This window comes from Sinocyclocheilus anshuiensis, unplaced genomic scaffold, assembly GCF_001515605.1.
Source record: "Sinocyclocheilus anshuiensis isolate Anshui unplaced genomic scaffold, SAMN03320099.WGS_v1.1 scaffold1049, whole genome shotgun sequence".
In the NCBI taxonomy this organism is placed as follows: domain Eukaryota; kingdom Metazoa; phylum Chordata; class Actinopteri; order Cypriniformes; family Cyprinidae; genus Sinocyclocheilus; species Sinocyclocheilus anshuiensis.
In genome coordinates, this window is record NW_015557197.1 from 1,433,422 (window position 1) to 1,450,706 (window position 17,285).

General features: G+C 39.7%; 1 long non-coding RNA gene across 1 annotated transcript in view; it reads right to left on the reverse strand.

Moving 5' to 3' along the window:
• Window positions 1-13,322: 13,322 nt before the first annotated feature.
• The window catches only part of LOC107678827 (uncharacterized), a 52,714-nt gene continuing 48,751 nt past the window's right edge, over window positions 13,323-17,285 (reverse strand). Inside the window, exon 3 of the long non-coding RNA XR_001632974.1 lies at window positions 13,323-13,490. This is a non-coding gene — a long non-coding RNA (uncharacterized LOC107678827). The remainder of the gene's footprint in view (window positions 13,491-17,285) is intronic.

A 17,285-nucleotide genomic window follows, 5' to 3' on the forward strand; every position in this document is an offset into this window, starting at 1 on the left:
CCAAGTTCTATTCAAGTTTCCGGAAATTTCAGGGGTTTTATTATATTTTTTCTATGTGGTGTGACCGTAATCACTCTCTCACAGGCACTGCCAATGAAAGGATATTTTTGAGGCTCAGCATTTCAGCAAACTGTTTTAACAATTGTTGTTGAAATTTAACATTTTGGCTGATACCTAGGCAATTTTTGTGTCACCTTCTCTGCAGATGAAGCAGTTTGCACTGGATGGTTGTAATTCGCCTGCGGTCTGTCTCGAGGCAGGTCCGGTCCAGTAATCCGTTGAGTGAGTTTACCTGTCCGGAGTCGTCTCTGACCGTGAAACCATGATTCATACACCTGCAGCGGTCCTGAGCTCCTCGTTTCTACTGCACGGTCAGATTGGTAAGCTGTCAAAGCCGTTAATCAATACGGCTCCATGGCAGCTGTTAGTTCCAGTGTGTTTTATGTCTATTGGGGGTCTTCAACTCTATCGAGACTGCAGGGAAAAAAAGAAAAACGACTAACAAGGCAATAAATATCTGTGCTTTTCCACTGCAACCACAATCAACACAGCTGAAAAATGTGCAAAGGTGGGGATTTGAATGTATAATAAAAAAAAATGACTCCTGGCAATAGAATAAATAAATAAATAAATTCTAAATTTGTCAAATAAAATTGATTTAAATATTATTTAGTTCATAAAATAAACAAAAAGAAATAAATAAATTAAAATAATATGTATTATTTATTTTATTATTCATTTAAATTATTATTCATTTAAATAAAAAACAAACATTCTGAGGTTTGTCAAAACAAACAAACAAATAAATAAGGTTGATTCAAATATTCTTAATTTTGTCAAAGCAAGAAATTAGTTCTTAACTAATTTAAGAAATATGTATATAATATTTCTATAATATTTAAAAAAAAAAAATTGTATATATAATAAAAATGTAATATTTAAATACACTAAGAAAGGTTTTTTTTCCAATAGCATGCATACAATATGTACACTTATCCTTACTGCATGTTCCTATATATTGCAGGAACCTGTGCTAAGAAATCAAACAAGGTTGCTTTTGATTTCATGTTCACTTTTCAACAGAAAAAGATAATGCAATGATTCATACTCACTGTAATCCACTTTTCTTTGAGAGACATTCTGTACTGAAGAAAATATAAACAATAGTATTTTGTTCTAATCCATGTTCCCCCCCCCACAGCCAACTAGTTTCTTACAACTCAACATCAATAAGCATTTCTATTTAGAGTTTGTTGAATATATCCTGAGTTAAGCAGCTCTGTTAGTAGATTGAGGTTTGTTAGGAATTAATTATACATGCTGCCGATGTTTTATTATTAATTGCATTAATTGATACTTCTCTTTGATAGTTCCCACTCTGAATTACAATAAAATAGTTAAATGAAGCAATTCTGCTTTGTATACAATACCTCATCTGAAATATTCCCCTTAATACTTTATTAAAAAGTTGAAGATGAAAAGCACCCAAATGTGATTTAATATCCACTTACATGTTTCTTGTTTTAGGTGTGTGTGTGTGTGTGTGTGTGTGTGTGTGTGTGTGTGAGAGAGAGAGACACTGGAAGTGCTTAATTAAAAAGAAAATTTACATTGTGTAGACTGAAACTTGACTGCCGCTATCTCCTGCTCGTTGTCTTTTCCCTAACCAAATGAAACTCAAACAATTATGCTATTTGTTCAGCTTTATTAAGATGCCTCTGCTGTAATGGTCCTTCATGGACTACGTATATGAAGACCCAGAGTTTGCATCTGAGAACAGTGTCAAGCCTTATAAATGATCAGCCAATACGTAGTTTTTACACCACAAACAAACCATTTATTTTGTATATTTTTAAACTGTACGAGTTTCCATGTTTATATATATAAACTGTATATATATATATATATATACAGTGGGTACGGAAAGTATTCAGACCCCCTTAAATTTTTCACTCTTTGTTATATTGCAGCCATTTCCTAAAATCATTTAAGTTAATTTTTTTTCCTCATTAATGTACACACAGCACCCCATATTGACAGAAAAACACAGAATCGTTGACATTTTTGCAGATTTATTTTTAATAAATCTGCAAAAATGTCAACGATTCTGTGTTTTTCTGTCAATATGGGGTGCTGTGTGTACATTAATGAGGAAAAAAAAATAACTTAAATGATTTTAGCAAATGGCTGCAATATAACAAAGAGTGAAAAATTTAAGGGGGTCTGAATACTTTCCGTACCCATTGTATATACTGTAGTGCCTTGCGAAAGTATTCATTTATTTTGTTATGTTGCAACCTTATATTAAACTGCTTTAAATTACTTTTTTTCCACATCAATCTACACTCTGTACACCATAATGACAAAGCAAAAACAGACCTGTCACAACTTTGTAAAATTATTAAAAATAAAAAAACTGAAATAAGTACATTGCATAAGTATTCATAACTCATTACTTAGCTGAAGCACCTTAACAGCCTCAAGTCTTTCTGGATATGATGTGACAAGCTTTGCACATCAGCATTCGGTAATTATCTGCCATTCTTCTCCTCACCTCCTCACCTCTCAAGCTCTGTAAGGTTGGATGGGGGCAGACGCACATTTTCAGGTTTCTCTAGAAATATTTGATTGGGTTCAAGGCCAGACTGTGGCTGGGCCACTCAAGGACACAGAATTGTCTATAGGCCACTCTTGCTGTGTTTAGGTTCATTGTCTTGTTGGAAGGTGAACCTTCTGCCCAGTCTGAGGTTCTGAATGCTCTGGACTAGGTTTTCATTAAGGCTCAATATTTTGGTGCATTGAGCTTTTATTCTACTCTGATGAGTCCCTCAGTCCCTGCCACTGAAAAACAGCCCCACAGCATGAGGCTGCAACCAGCACACTTTACTTTTTGGATGGTACCCCTGCAAACATGTACTTGCGGGGCCCATGCTGGCTTTTTGCGGGTACAGTGGGCTAGGGCCAGTCCACACCAAACCTAAACAGGCCCGGTGCAGGCTTGCCCAAGCGAGGCCCACAGCTTTGGGCTCACCGCAGGCTCTCTGTGAGCAGCCCATGCTATGGGACTGCCCACATTAATCTAATGATGGCCCAGTGTGGGCCAGACATGAGCCTGTTAATAAGAATTTTGTGTCAGTTTTCTTCCTTACCACTAGGGGTGCTAGGGTGTTTTAGGTTTCCTTAAGTAAAGCCATGTGGTAGAGAGAGTTAGCAATAGCAAGCAGCAGTAGCCAGCATGGCTCACCTGCTGAAAACATTGTGCTGTGTCCTGGTTGGGAAATGTGTCATTTCAAGCCCAGTCTAAAGGAGTTAAGGAGGATTTAAATGTGCACATTGCTGATGTTTTTTGCAGAGATGGTACATGTATGTATGGCCTATGTTTGGATTGATGCTAAGAGTTTAAGACATTCATACTGGACCATAATGTGGTGTCCTCACCAATAAAGAGTCCTTCTAAAATTATGCATTTTAGAAGGACTCTTTATTGGTGAGGACACCACATCATGGTCCAGTCCAAAAGCAGTTAAATAAAATGCGCCCATCCATAAAATGTTTTTTTGCTTCGGAGCCAAGTGAATGAACACAGTTCGAGATTCACCAGGCGAGTTCCGTCCATGTCCTCTCAGTTGCGGTTGTTTCCCATCCTCCGTCGACAGCCACGATCGTTGTCTTCAGTGTCTGGGCATCCAGCTTGCTGAAGCCACATTTGTGGATGGTTTAGGCATTGACTGCGAGCGTATAACCATGGCAGAGCTGCGATTGCGCCTCTCTCTCCTCACGGGGATGGGAGGGGCTCCCTCTGTCACTACACGCACTGGCTTCTCTGCCACAAGCAGAGAATCGTCGGCTAGTGCTCTGGGCGATCTGAGGGCTACAGTGAGAGCCTCTCCGCCGGGCCAGTCCCCGCAGACCTCTCACTCCTCCTGCAGCAGCTGCTCTGTGCGGTTCCCCAGTGATTCTGCTGTGCCGTCTGATGGTGTGCCCAGCGTTTCATTCGGCGCGCCAATAGAGGATCAGATGTCTATAGCAGCATCGGGGCATGGGCAATCGTCCTCTGAGAATGAAGATTGGGCGGGGGTGCCCTCCTCGGGTGTTGTCGCCACCGCCGAATCGGATTCAGAGTTGACGGCCATGCTTTCCCGGGCCGCCGTGAGCATTGGGCTGGAGGCGTGCACACCTCCCAGTCCCGAAGACCTCGCAGCGGGATGAATGGTTCCTCGGCATGGGCCGTGGCTCACAACCACGCCCTGCCCTGGTTCCTTTCTTCCAGGAGGTGCATGAGGAGCTGATGAAGTCGTGGACGGCCCCTTTTCCGGCCGGAAGCCGCTCGTCTGACTCCTCCATCCTCATTACCCTCGACGACGGGGCGGCTAGGGGGTACATGGACATTCCCCAGGTGGAGAATGCGGTTGCGGTGCACCTGTGCCCGCAAAATGCCGCCACTTGGAGGAATCGTCCTCATCTCCCATCCAAAGCCTGTAAGCTGACGGCGGCTCTCACTGCCAAAGCTTACAGTCCTGCTATCCTGCAAGTACACCAAGCCAAGGCAATAAAACAAATGCATGAGGGTAGTACCGACCCAAGGTTGATGCAGGAACTGCGCTCGGTGACTGACGTCGTCCCCCCGGTCGACAATAGTCACGGCGCGGTCCCTCGGGAAGGCGATGTCCACGTTAGTGGTCCAAGAGCGCCATCTATGGCTCAGCCTTGCTGAGATGAGTGACGGCGACAAAGTGCACTTTCTTGACGCTCCCATCTCCCAGGCTGGACTATTCGGTGACACTGTCGTGGACTCCGCAGTTCTCGGCAGTACAAAGGCAGACTGAGGCTATCCAGCACATCCTTCCCCGGCGTCATCCTCCACCTGCCACCGTCCCGCCGCAGGCCATGCCTCAGCCTCCCCGTCGGTGAGGGCACCCTCCTGCGGTTGCGCCGCCCCGTGCCGAGACCATGTCGAGGCCGGCGCGTCGAGCCTCGCGCAGGAGCGTGGCGCCCCCCCCGTGTCCCACCCGGCCCCTAAGTCCCCCAGGAAGATGAGGCGGCCCTGACACGGACAGCCCAGAGATGCAAGGAACTGCTTCTTTTCTGGAGATGGCGAGAACAGCGCCACTCCTTCCCCCGGAGGAGGGTCGGGTGGAGAATCTTTTGCTTTGTTCTGTTCCGCTGTTGGCGCAAGGGCCAGCAGTAACCACATTCGCAAAGAAAGAGCAGTTTCCCCCAGGTTCAGCGGCGTCCTCGAGACTTTGGTGGCAGTCCGAGATGCCCCTGTCCTGTGCGAGGAGATTGCTGTCCTATTGGCAAAGACGAAATCGAGCCTGTCCCTCCAGCCGAGATGGTGTCGGGGTTTTACAACCCTTACTTACTTACTGTGAAAGGTCAGGGAGGATGAGGAACAGGTCCTGCTGGTTGGCCCACCCGGTCATGCTCCTTGTGACAGCCCCTCCCTGATGCATTCCTCTCAGGAAGGGACATCTGTAGAGCTGCGGGCTGGGCGACACCGAACACCTTCGCTAGAGTTTACGGTCTCCAATGCCATCAATGCATCAATGCTATAGGGTTGTGACGGGGTTCAGGTTGTGGCGCTTTCCATGGACCCCTAATGTCGTCATGGACATAACTCGAAGTGACCGACAGATAGGGAACATCTCGGTTATGTACGTAACCCTCGTTCCCTGATGGAGGGAATGGAGACGTTATGTCCCCATGCCACAACCTCGAACCATCGCTGGTTGCGAGGGACAAGATCCCGGCTCCACAGCATATAGCCTGATGAGTGGATGCACCTGTCGCCTATTTATACCCGTGTGCACGGGTAGTGGCTCGGCATGCAAAATCCACTAGCCAAATTTCATTGGCGTTTTCTCTTAATCAGAGAAGACTAGTCGATGGTTCTCTGCTCGTGGCAGAGAAACCAGTGCGGATAGTGAGAGAGGGAGCCCCTCCCATGAGAGGCGCGAACGCAGCGCACGCTCACAGTGAACGCATGAACCATCCACGAATGCAGCTTCAGCGTGCTGGATGCCCAGACACCAAAGACAACGATCGTGGTCGACTGAGGATAGGAAACGACCACAAGCAAGAGGACACGGACGGAACGGCGTCTTTAAATAGACACGAACCGTCCGTGATCAGAAACTGCTCTTTTAGATGAAGCACCCAGGGGAATCGCTGAATTAACAGGGATGCCACTCATTGTGCCGTAACGCCACCCAGAACAGCCTCTTCTTCCAGCAGCAAAGAGAATTCGCCTGGTGAATCTCGAACTGTGTTCATTCACTCAGCTACGAAGCAAAAATCTGATGAGTGGATGCACCTGTCGCCTATTTTCGGTATGCAAAATCCACTAGCCAAATTTCATTGGTGATTTCTCTTAATCAGAGAGGATTCAGACTCCCAAGTAAGACCCCTAATGTCGTCATCGACATAACGTCTCCGTTCCCTCCATCAGGGAACGAGGGTTACGTATGTAACCGAGATGTTCATCAAATCAGAGAACCTTGTTTCTCACAGTCTAAGGGTCCTTTAGGTGCTTTTTTGCAAATTCCAAGTGGGTTTTTGTGCGTCTTCACTGGAGATGGTCCTCACTGCAGAACACAAGATCCAGGGGGCGTGGTTGGATCCAAATCCTTCACTGGGGAGAAGATTGAGTCTGGCCACACTTACATAAAGCCCAGATCGGTGGAGTGTTGCAGTGATGTTTGTCCTTCTGTAGGTTTCTCCCATCTGCATATATGATCATGGAGCTCAACTAGAGTGAACATCAGCTTCTTGGTCACCAGTCTAGACAAGGCCTTTCTCCATCAGTTGCGCAGTTTGGCCAGGAGGTCAGATCTAGAAAGAGTTCTAGTTGTTTCAAACGTCTTCCATTATGGATAATGAAGGCTACATGATTCTGTGATCCTTCAATGAAGCAGAATGTTTCTGAACTCTTCCCCTGATGTGTGGCTTGACGCAAACCTGTTTCTGAGCTCTACAGGCAGTTCTTTTGACCTCAGGGCTTGGTTTTTGCTCTGATATGCATTTTCAGCTGTTATTTTCAGCTGTTATACCTTTTATTAAGACGTGTGTGCCTTTCCAAATCATACCCATTCAATTGAATTTGCCACAGGGTAACTTCACTCGAAGTGTAGTAACATCTACAAGCAATATGAATGCTCCTGAGCTAAATTTAAACTGTCCAGGGTTTGAATACTTGTGCAATGGAATCATTTAAGTTTTATTTATTTTTAATAAATTGATGTTAAAAACCTGTTTTTTTGCGTTGCCATTATGGTGTATGGAGTGTAGAATGATGTGAGGGAAAAAAAAAGTAATTTAAAGCAATTTAACATAAGGCAGCAACATAACAAATGTGAAAAAAATGAAGGGGTATGAATACTTTCGCAAGGCACTGTATAAGTGTTTGTATATATATATATATATATATATATATATACATAATGTAAATGGGTTTTCAAGCCTGTTTGTGTCCTGTTTATTTTTCATCATACATTTTTACTATGATTTACTAAAATTGTAATTGTAATAACCAAAAGTAATTTGAAACATTCAAGTGGACACTTTACTTGTATTTAAGATGCTCTCAATGTACTACAAATTTGCTACACAAACATTCACAGCTGCTTTTTTTTTTTTTGCAAAGACTTATAATTTTGACAGCTGAATCGTTCCCTTTCCTGGTGTAACTGTTGAAACAGTGAGACATACAGTGCACTTTAGAGGAAATCATTGAGAACACAGACAGACATGGTTTTAGAGGCTGAGAAAATGAAGTCACCTGCCTCGCTGCTGGTCAGTCAATTACTTCAAACAGTTTTTCTATGAAGGCACATCCTTCATAGACTGTTTTTAGACAGACTTCCAAGAATTCATAATGTAACCAAGAAATATTAATGTCTACAATAATGATTTCTCAGTAGAAACTGTCATATACAGTACATTGAAGAAAAAATTTCAACAACTTTACGCGCACATTTTTTTCTTTCCACCAACCTACACACAGGATTGTGGGTTATCAAAGGATACATCTCCTTAATACATTTGAGATTATATGACATGCTAAACCATACAGCCAGATTTCTCTATAAAGAACTTGGGTCTTCAAACTTATATGCAAATTTAGTTTAAATATCTTTTTGTTGAGATAAATGTGTTCTTGTGCTTATTAAAAATGACACATGTATGTTGTCTATGACAACAAGTCCATAAGAAGCTATGAATACGGAAACAATCCAGGATCAAGTAAAAAAAATAAAAAACTCAGTAATCAAAATTGGAGACCAAAGCATAATTATTTAAAAATCAACCATTAAAAAAAAAAAACACTACTTATTGACCACTAATATGAATATACATAGAGATTATGGCCCTGTGTTTCATAAACACTGGATTCAGACATGCTTTAATGCTTTTCTACCTTCATATATGAAAAAATGATGGCGGCGTGTTCACACGCTGCGGCTTCTCTCTCTCCCGACAGAAAGGTGTTTTCATGTTTTTTGTCTTGTGAGTCGCAGTGTTTTTGTACGTATTTGTCGTGTCTATCTGTCTCTAAGTGCGTATACAGTCGTGAGTTTCTGCTCGATGTCGGCAGAACCACATTTTTAGAGTTAAACTCTGCGCACGCCGAAGAGCTGCGGGATCTCTGTCTGCTCCGGAGGCCCACACCATCACCGACCCCCACTACTGCATCTCGCCCACAGCGGAGGCGAGCAGACTTGACTTGACTTGACTTGATATATAGCCTGAGGAAGAACCATTTCCAGGTTTTGGACAGAGTCTTTATTGCTGCTCTTCCACTTTATGCACTTGACATGAAACTCCGGCCTGCGCCGCTCTGTATCCCCTGAACAAAGGCCTCGCTGTCTGGCTGGATGTCTCTTGTTTCCCATCACTTCAGTTGTGCCCTTGAAAGTGTGAAAAGCTGAGGTCAAAGGTGAGATCTGAGACTGTACTTCATGAAAGATTAAGCAGGCCTCTCTTGTTTCGTATGCATAGTTAAAGCTGAGAGGAGTCCCCCACTGCTCTACACATTTATTTTTATCTGCAGGTTTGATCCGGCCCATTTACAGCTCAAATTTGATTAACTTTATGATTCAGCGTGGGAAGTGCCAGCAGAACATTCAACTCCTAATCGCGATTATTCCTCTCACACACTCAGAATTAGGCAGGAGTGAGTGACTAGTCAGGTCACATGTGCACCTGTTGTCAATCACTCCACAAGAGTGAACTGTCTACTCTACCTAGTCCTAGGGGGTGTCTTTTTCAACTAAAAATGGAAAACATTTTATGCATTTTGGTCACAACAATGGCGTTTTGGGGGGCTGAAAACTTGAACTTTTTGTAAACAGGTTTCAAAGTGCAAGTTTCTGATGAAACAATACCATTATTATCTCTGTGTAAACTACAAAAATGTGAATTTGTGAAAACGGTGAAGTCATTTCCCTGCGTCACCATCACATGCTTGGATGAAGAAGAATGCACGTGTGCAGGCGTGAAGTGTTTCTTTACGAAGTGACATCGCCAGCTACTGGTCTGGCATGCATAATACAGTGTTTTTAGTCGTGTTTTACGGATCCTTGTGAACAGGGATCATTTTGACAACGCTGTCATCTGTGCATTAGTACATTGTTGATGTGTAAGCATACCCTAGCCTAGAACGCAAAGTTATTGATATCAAAGACAGAGAAAAATATGTTTTTAATATGTAAAAACCCTCTATGTATGACTATAAGTCAGAATAAAAGAAACTTTTGAATGGCCATTAATAGACAGAGGTGCATCATTTGAGCAAATAACTAATAATAAAAAAAACACCCTGGTAAATAAAACAAGTTGAGCAAAATGTAGTTAATTCAATACCAAAAAGTATCCATTAAGTTCAATTTGATTAAACTTTGGAATACACTATTGGATCCAGTTGGCAGTCAGGAATTGGGAATTACCTGATTACATAAAAACTGTAGCTTAGATTGGTGGTTCTTTGCCTAAATAACTGAATTAATACTACTATCAGTAGTTAACAATCCAAAAACAGCATTGCTTTACACAAACACAGGCTATGAAAAAGTAGATATCTGAATGAAAATGTCAATCATAAATGTATTTCCTTTAATAGCAAAAAGTATCCAAAAAAGTTTAAAAATACGATTAAAAATGAACTACGCTGCCCAATATTTGTGTGTGCTGTTTATATTATGCATATTAGAGTGTAACATGCTAATAGCAATCTCTATTGGAACCAAGTGGCAACTGGAAATGACCTAAAAAGTACCCGAATAGTGGTCCTTCACCTAAATAACTGATTCAATAGTTATTAATCTAAAAACAGCATTGCTTTATGCAAACACAGGCAATGAAAAAAAAAACACCCGGAAACATTTCGGTAAGTGTTTAAATGTGCATTTCTGTTTTATAAGGTTAATAGGCCCATGGCATTGAATAAAACATGACCTGATGTCTGCTCGGTGAAACTGTATTTACCAGTTGAATCTCAAAGGAAGATTTTTTTTTGTCTTGTTATGCTTTTCTGAGTTTTGACAATGCCAGATGTGGAGTTCAGATACCAGACAGATGGAGCCCACACATACGCTGTCATATGCATGTGCGCATCCACCCACAAACACATACACACAAACTGTCAGCGAGAAGAGCTTTTCACAAACACTGCGGTTTCAGACATGCATGCCACATCAAAGAGATTTGATTTGGACAGTTTAATAGAAGGGGACTGTGATATATCACAGAGAGGCCTGCAAATAACACAAATAACACATGTGCATCCAAGAATACCTTCAGATTGCTGATTGCAGATTGGTCTATTTATTAAATATATTTTAATGTATTTAGAAGTTTATAAAATAGTATTTTTATGTTTTAAGCATAAATCTACTAACATTTAGTGAGATTTATGCTTATACCGAGAAGAAAATGCTTCTCAAGTAAATGGATGACGACATAGACACTAATTAAGAAAAATGATTTATGCAGTTAAGTAAACGTAATATAGATGTATTAGTCATGAGAATATTTTTTCTCCCTGATTTAAAGCTCATAAGTGGCATGAATCAAAGACGCAGTGAGAGCAATCATCTGTGCATTATGTTTCTATAAGACTCTCATAAACATTTTTTTATGAACGATATTCTTCAGTCGACGGGAGATAAGATCCACGGTTCCACATTGTGTGTATTTGCACTCCATCATCATTTTTACAACAGGAGGGATCAAACTACTGCAAATGTACTACAAAATCAATCTCGCATCAGAGCCAGAAATAATTTCAATCAACCCAGTTCGCCTTTACTTCGTATATTAGATCAAATTTAGCCACTTGCAAAATCGATTTCCTCAGCACTGCAATATTTTCCAAAGTTTAATTACTTTCGATAAATGGGAAATAGACATGCTGAAGGTGAAAGAGTTCAATTTGACTCATAGAGCTCTGTGTGTTAGCGGTGAATTATACTGTACCGCAGCAGAATGCAGTTCAATGTCTTGACGTCTCTTCCACCTTTTTTTTCAGGTAAGCTGAAAACACAGAGGCCGGTCATTGATTCATTCTTTCAGTCCTCAGTACATTATATGGCATTTGACATAGCATCTGTAAACAGAACCTGATGGCAATTAAATAGACTTACATTACATTTTTTTCTACATATTTCTGTGTCAAAAATCATTCCTCATTTTCTGCTACATAAATTTTGCTTCAATTTCCTAAAAATGTCTTAAAAGACAATAATGTTAATATGATATGAATGAGAAAGTTATTATAAATACATTTGAAAAATGATCAATATTATATTAAGGCATTTGGCAGACACTTTTATCCAAAACCACACTTGGATAACGTGTGATTTGCATTCACACATTTGAGCAGTTTTATCAACATTCCCTGGGAATTGAATGCTTCCAATGTAAATCAGTTTGGTGTTTTGTCCACCCTATTATGCGCAATTTTATTTAATATTTAATCATTTTTTGTAATATTTTAATAATGCGAACATCCATATGAAAAAGATTTTTGTTGTAAATTAATTAGTGAAGGGGAGTAATATTTAAGATTTTTATTTACATTTAATTCAATATGTAATGCAATTTGTCATTTTTTAATAACATGAACTATGAAAACGTTTTTGTGGTAAATTACTTAGTGAATAAGAATCATATTTCATTATATTTTTATTTAATATTTTCTTAATCATATTTTAATAATGTGAATAACTATGACACATTACATTTTACTTATATATATAATAAATGTAATTTTCTTTTTTAAAGGTAATCATATTTTAATGATGTTAAAAACGGCAAAAACATTTTGCCAATTAATTAGTGAAGGAGAATACTGTTTATTTTTTTTTATATTTCTAATTAAATATTAAATATATACAATTTTAATATGATAGAATTATGAAAAAACATTTTGTTTTAAATAATAAAGAATGGATAACTAATTGTGTTTCCAACCAATTCTATATCTGTGCACTTAAAACCTAATTTATTAAGGGTGAAATCAAGTAAAACATACGTCTATTATGTATATGTCTATAAGGTAGAGGTTTTGTGTCAGTATGTTCCTTTTTATTAAAACAGTTTAAGCCACTGAGCTTGACCTGTATGACTTTTACTGACTTTAGCACATCACTCCTAAGATGAAACACACTTAAAGAATATTTAATTTTTCCAAATTCTAAAAGCCTAAAGGCATCAAATTAAAGGCAAGATCTAAAGAACACATCAGTGGCCAACCAAAAGACAGAAACAACCAATCTGCATTGTGCATCTGCCAGCCAATCTGCATTGTGTATAAGCAATCTCCATCATGTACTCTCCTCCCACGTTACATTAGTGAAGGAAATCAAAACCTGTCCTTTTGATCTGAATTGAGCTGTTCCAAACCGGAGTGTGACTTCAAACACAATTCTCCTGGTGAGAAAGAAAATACTGTTATTGTTCGTTTTGGAGTGTAGTGAACAACATATTTCCCCACAGATGAGAGGAGAGGAGATGTTGAGTGGAATGAGAGGTGAAAGGAAAATAAGAAACAGAGAAACAAAGAGAAAGCCATGAAAACAGATAGTTAAAACAGTATTAGAAAGGACACAGAAGGGGAAAGGCTTCTTCTGAGATCATTTTTCACTATTGCTACTGAACATCAACATTTCTAAAGCAACTTGTGTTAAAATGCATCTCACATCCAGTTTAATATATACAGACATCTACAAGTAAACCTTCAGCTTGTTGGCTTCTTTAAAAAAAAAGTTTAAACACTGTGTCTCTGTGGTGCACAACACAAAAAGTGCTTCTGTGCCATACATTTGTTGCTGTTCCTTCCTCCAACCAGTGAACCGGAAATCGATCGAAGTTCACCATCCTGACGGACATATCAATTCCCTGAATGCACCGAGTGGAACGAGAAGAGAGGACACATCCAGAGGAGCTTCACTGTGAGCAGGCGGATCCTTTGTAGAAGTCTTTTAAAATGTGACCTGTAAAGTATAAGCTTCAATAAACCTAACATCAGCTACATCGTTTAGAGTCACTCATTCATCTCTATAAATATAACCATAATTTAAATGTTGGCCCTGGAAAGAAAAGTTATTTGGTTTTTGCACTTTAATTAGAGCAAAAATACATTCAATTTAAAGAAAAGACATTTTGTTGTTGTTGATGATAAGAGAAGCCTGTGTAATCTCACATATAAATATGTGCAGATTTGCAAACAGCTAAACATAGTTTGATGAGAATACTTCCCTCTTTCCGCACACATCTCTTATAATCTTGTCACAGAATTGCTCGTATTCACAACAGTCTTCTTTTAGCATTCTTCTGGCTGGTGAAATTAAAAATCTATTTTTTGCTTCATTTGAAGAGTAAAAAAAAACATGACTTTTCAGCATGACTTTCTTTTAAAAAAAGTTCTTATTGCAAAATGTGAAGACGAGCAGATCAGACTGCAGCTTCCACTTCAACCGCCCAGCACTTTCAGGTTGCTTGTATATTTTTATTGGCTTCATCTTAAATATTTCTAAAATATAAAAAAAATCAGCAAGGATGCATTAAACTGATCAAATATGACATTAATAATATAAAAGATTTCTATTTTATGTAAATGTTGTCTATTCATCTGTCTATTTTATCTAAATGCTTTCTATTCATCAAAGAATCCTAAAAAAAAAGAGTAAAGTTTCCACAACAATATGCAGCAACTGTTTTCAACATGGATAATAATAAGAAATGCTTCTTTAGTAGCAAATCAGCATATTAGAATGTTTTCTGAGGGATCATGCGACACTGAAGACTGGAGTAATGATGCTGAAAATTCAGCTTTGCCTCACAGGAATAAATAATAAATATATATTAAAATAGAAAACAGTCGTTTTAAATTGTATTATACTATAGGGCTGTTGAATGCTTTAATCTGATTGGCTGATGAACAATCTAAGGTGTGCAATTATTTTCAGGGAAACGCATGGTTAATGTAGTTCCAGGCAGCTCTTGTCCGCATTACATGACCATATCACTTCGTTAAACAATTTTAGTTATTTTAAAGGTCCGTACAGACTACAACAGCAAAATAACCAAAACCCACAATGACACTGACAAAAGCAAATAAATATTGTAAACAATACAAGGAAAATTACACTAAGGGCCCTATTTTAACGATCTAAGCGCATGGTCTAAAGCGCAAGGCGCAGGTGCACTTAGGGCGTGTCCGAATCCACTTTTGCTAGTTTAATGAGGGGAAAAATGGTCGGTGCGCCCGGCGCATGGTCTACAGTAAAAGGGTTGTCCATTAAGGGTTATTCTCTTAATGAGTAATGGGTGTGTTTTAGGCATAACATGGAATAAACCAATCAAAGTCTCATCTCCCATTCCCTTTAAGAGCCAGTTGCGCTCGCGCCATGGTCAATTCGCTATTTATACGACGGAATTTGCAAGTGCAAAGACTGAACGCATCTCCAGAGAGGAAACGGAGCAGCTCGTGCGCAAGCAAATAGGTAGGCTAATTCTGATACATGCAATGACTATCCATTATAGGCATTTTATATTTATGTAGAGCCTACACAATAATAATCTTTTACATTGTAATCCTTTAATTTTTAATATTTGGCATGGTTGTGTGCTGCTGCGCGTCAATGTGTGTGTAATAAGCAGAGTGTACACATGTTGTGGACCCGCCTAGGTGCATATTACTAACGTGCTCTTAATAACAAAAAAATACTGCGCCATTGACTTTAGACCAGGTTTTAGTTGGTCAATGGTGCAGTCTATTTCAGTTGCCTCGTTTTCAGACCTGCACGCCCACCTCGGGTGTTTCTAATAATTCAATGGCCCTTTGTCAATTATTCCTTACATAATATATCACATTAATTTTTATAGTATTTCTCATCAATTTGATGAGTGGGCTTGGTGACCAAAACAGACTTCTTTCAGGAAACACTAAAAAAATTGTAACTTTTGAACGTTAGTGTATATATAATATGAATCTATCTCAGTATTACAGCCAGGGCTCTGCAGACCCCTGCCCTAGAAAGAAGACTTCCCTCAGCTAATTTCACCCTGGAAAACGCAATTACAACTCAAGCTGCCACTAGATGATGCCCAGAAGTGGTGACCACATACAAAAGTGTGATATGAATGTCTTCTCTTCAGCAGTATTGCCTCTCAGGCCCCAGGAGTTTCCACTCGCTCTGCTTCCAGACGTGTTTACCTGCAACGTCTTGCTGAGCAAGATGGAACTTTCTGCTAGAACTGCAAACATCAGACTTTTCTGAAGAAACAGCATTTATGCCCCAAAGAAAACATCACAACCATTCAGAACCAGAGGAAAAACAGAACTGGAAAAGTCGCTCCCATCATGAGTGCGTTGATTAATGTTAAGCTTGATGTTCTGTCATAACCACATGTATTTTCCCATGCTGGTCACATGATTTTGTGATAAACCATTTTTTTCTTCTTCTTCAGGGGGGTGTTTGGTTAGTAACATAGCTGACAATATTTGTGGACATGAGTAAAACTACAGTAAATATTTTCTTATTTGAAAGAAAATACAATTTAAACTCCATCTATTTTCTAGCTATTTCAATATATAGGGTCAGATTTACTAACAGCCTGTGCCAGCGCAAACCGTCTTTTGGCGTTAAAATAGTAGGATTCTGTCAGGATTTACTAAAGACGCGCAGTGAAGAATTAGCGTGGAAAAGGTGTGGAAAATTATTTTTGCATCTGACCTTATTGAATATGCATTTGTAGGAGTTTCCCTTTCAGACGCAAAATTTATGGGAGGAGAGTATTAAAATGAATCATGCAACGCGATTTCCTGTTTGCGCTCGTCAAATTACTAGTATTTGCGTCATTATTTAACACCCCCAAAAAGCATGTTTTGCTATTTTGCACTTGAAATGTCTGCAAGTGTTGTTGCTAGGAGGAGGCACCGCAGAGAACAGAGAGCGCATGGTAGAAGGGAGAGGATTTTTTCCACACCTAGGCCTATTAATTTATTTGGAATGCCAGAAGAACACATTCGAATCTGAACATATTCTTACGCTAATTTGCGCTGCGCTTGGTAGATTGCATTGGTCATTATGGAAATGAGATGTTGCATCTGCGATCTTTAATTTGCGCGTTGTTGTCAGTAGGCTAAATCACTCACAGAAATTTCCACACCCATCGGCGCTGTTTTGGAATTGCGCTCTTGCGCTAATTTGCCTCGTTTAGTAAATCTGGCCCTTAATATGTATTTTATATTTATTTAGACTCATGTATTTAGATAAATACATTTACTATAGATCATCTTGACTTTAACATTATTGAATTAATTATTTTGTAATCAAAACACAATTAAATAAAACTGTAATTTAAGGGACATTAAAGGGGTCATACGATGCGATTTAAATTTTTCCTTTCTCTTTGGAGTGTTACAAGCTCTTGGTGCATAAAGAAGATCTGTAAAGTTGCAAAGACTAAAGTCTCAAATCCAAAGATATATTCTTTATAAAAGTTAAGAGTTAACCACGCCTACCTAAAACAGCTCGTTCTAACACGCCCCCACATATCTACGTCACTATGTGGGAAGATTTGCATAACGCCGCCCAAATGTTCACGCAAAGAAAGAAGGCGTAACTTTTATTCTCGCTGTAGTATTGTTGCCGTCGCCATGTCGTGAAGAGCTGTGTGTTTCGTTGTGAACGCGAAACTACTTTGTTTGATCTTCCAAAAGAGGACGATATCCGCTACGTCATGCCTAGAGCTGATCTGTGCTGGTCGCTGAGGAAATACAT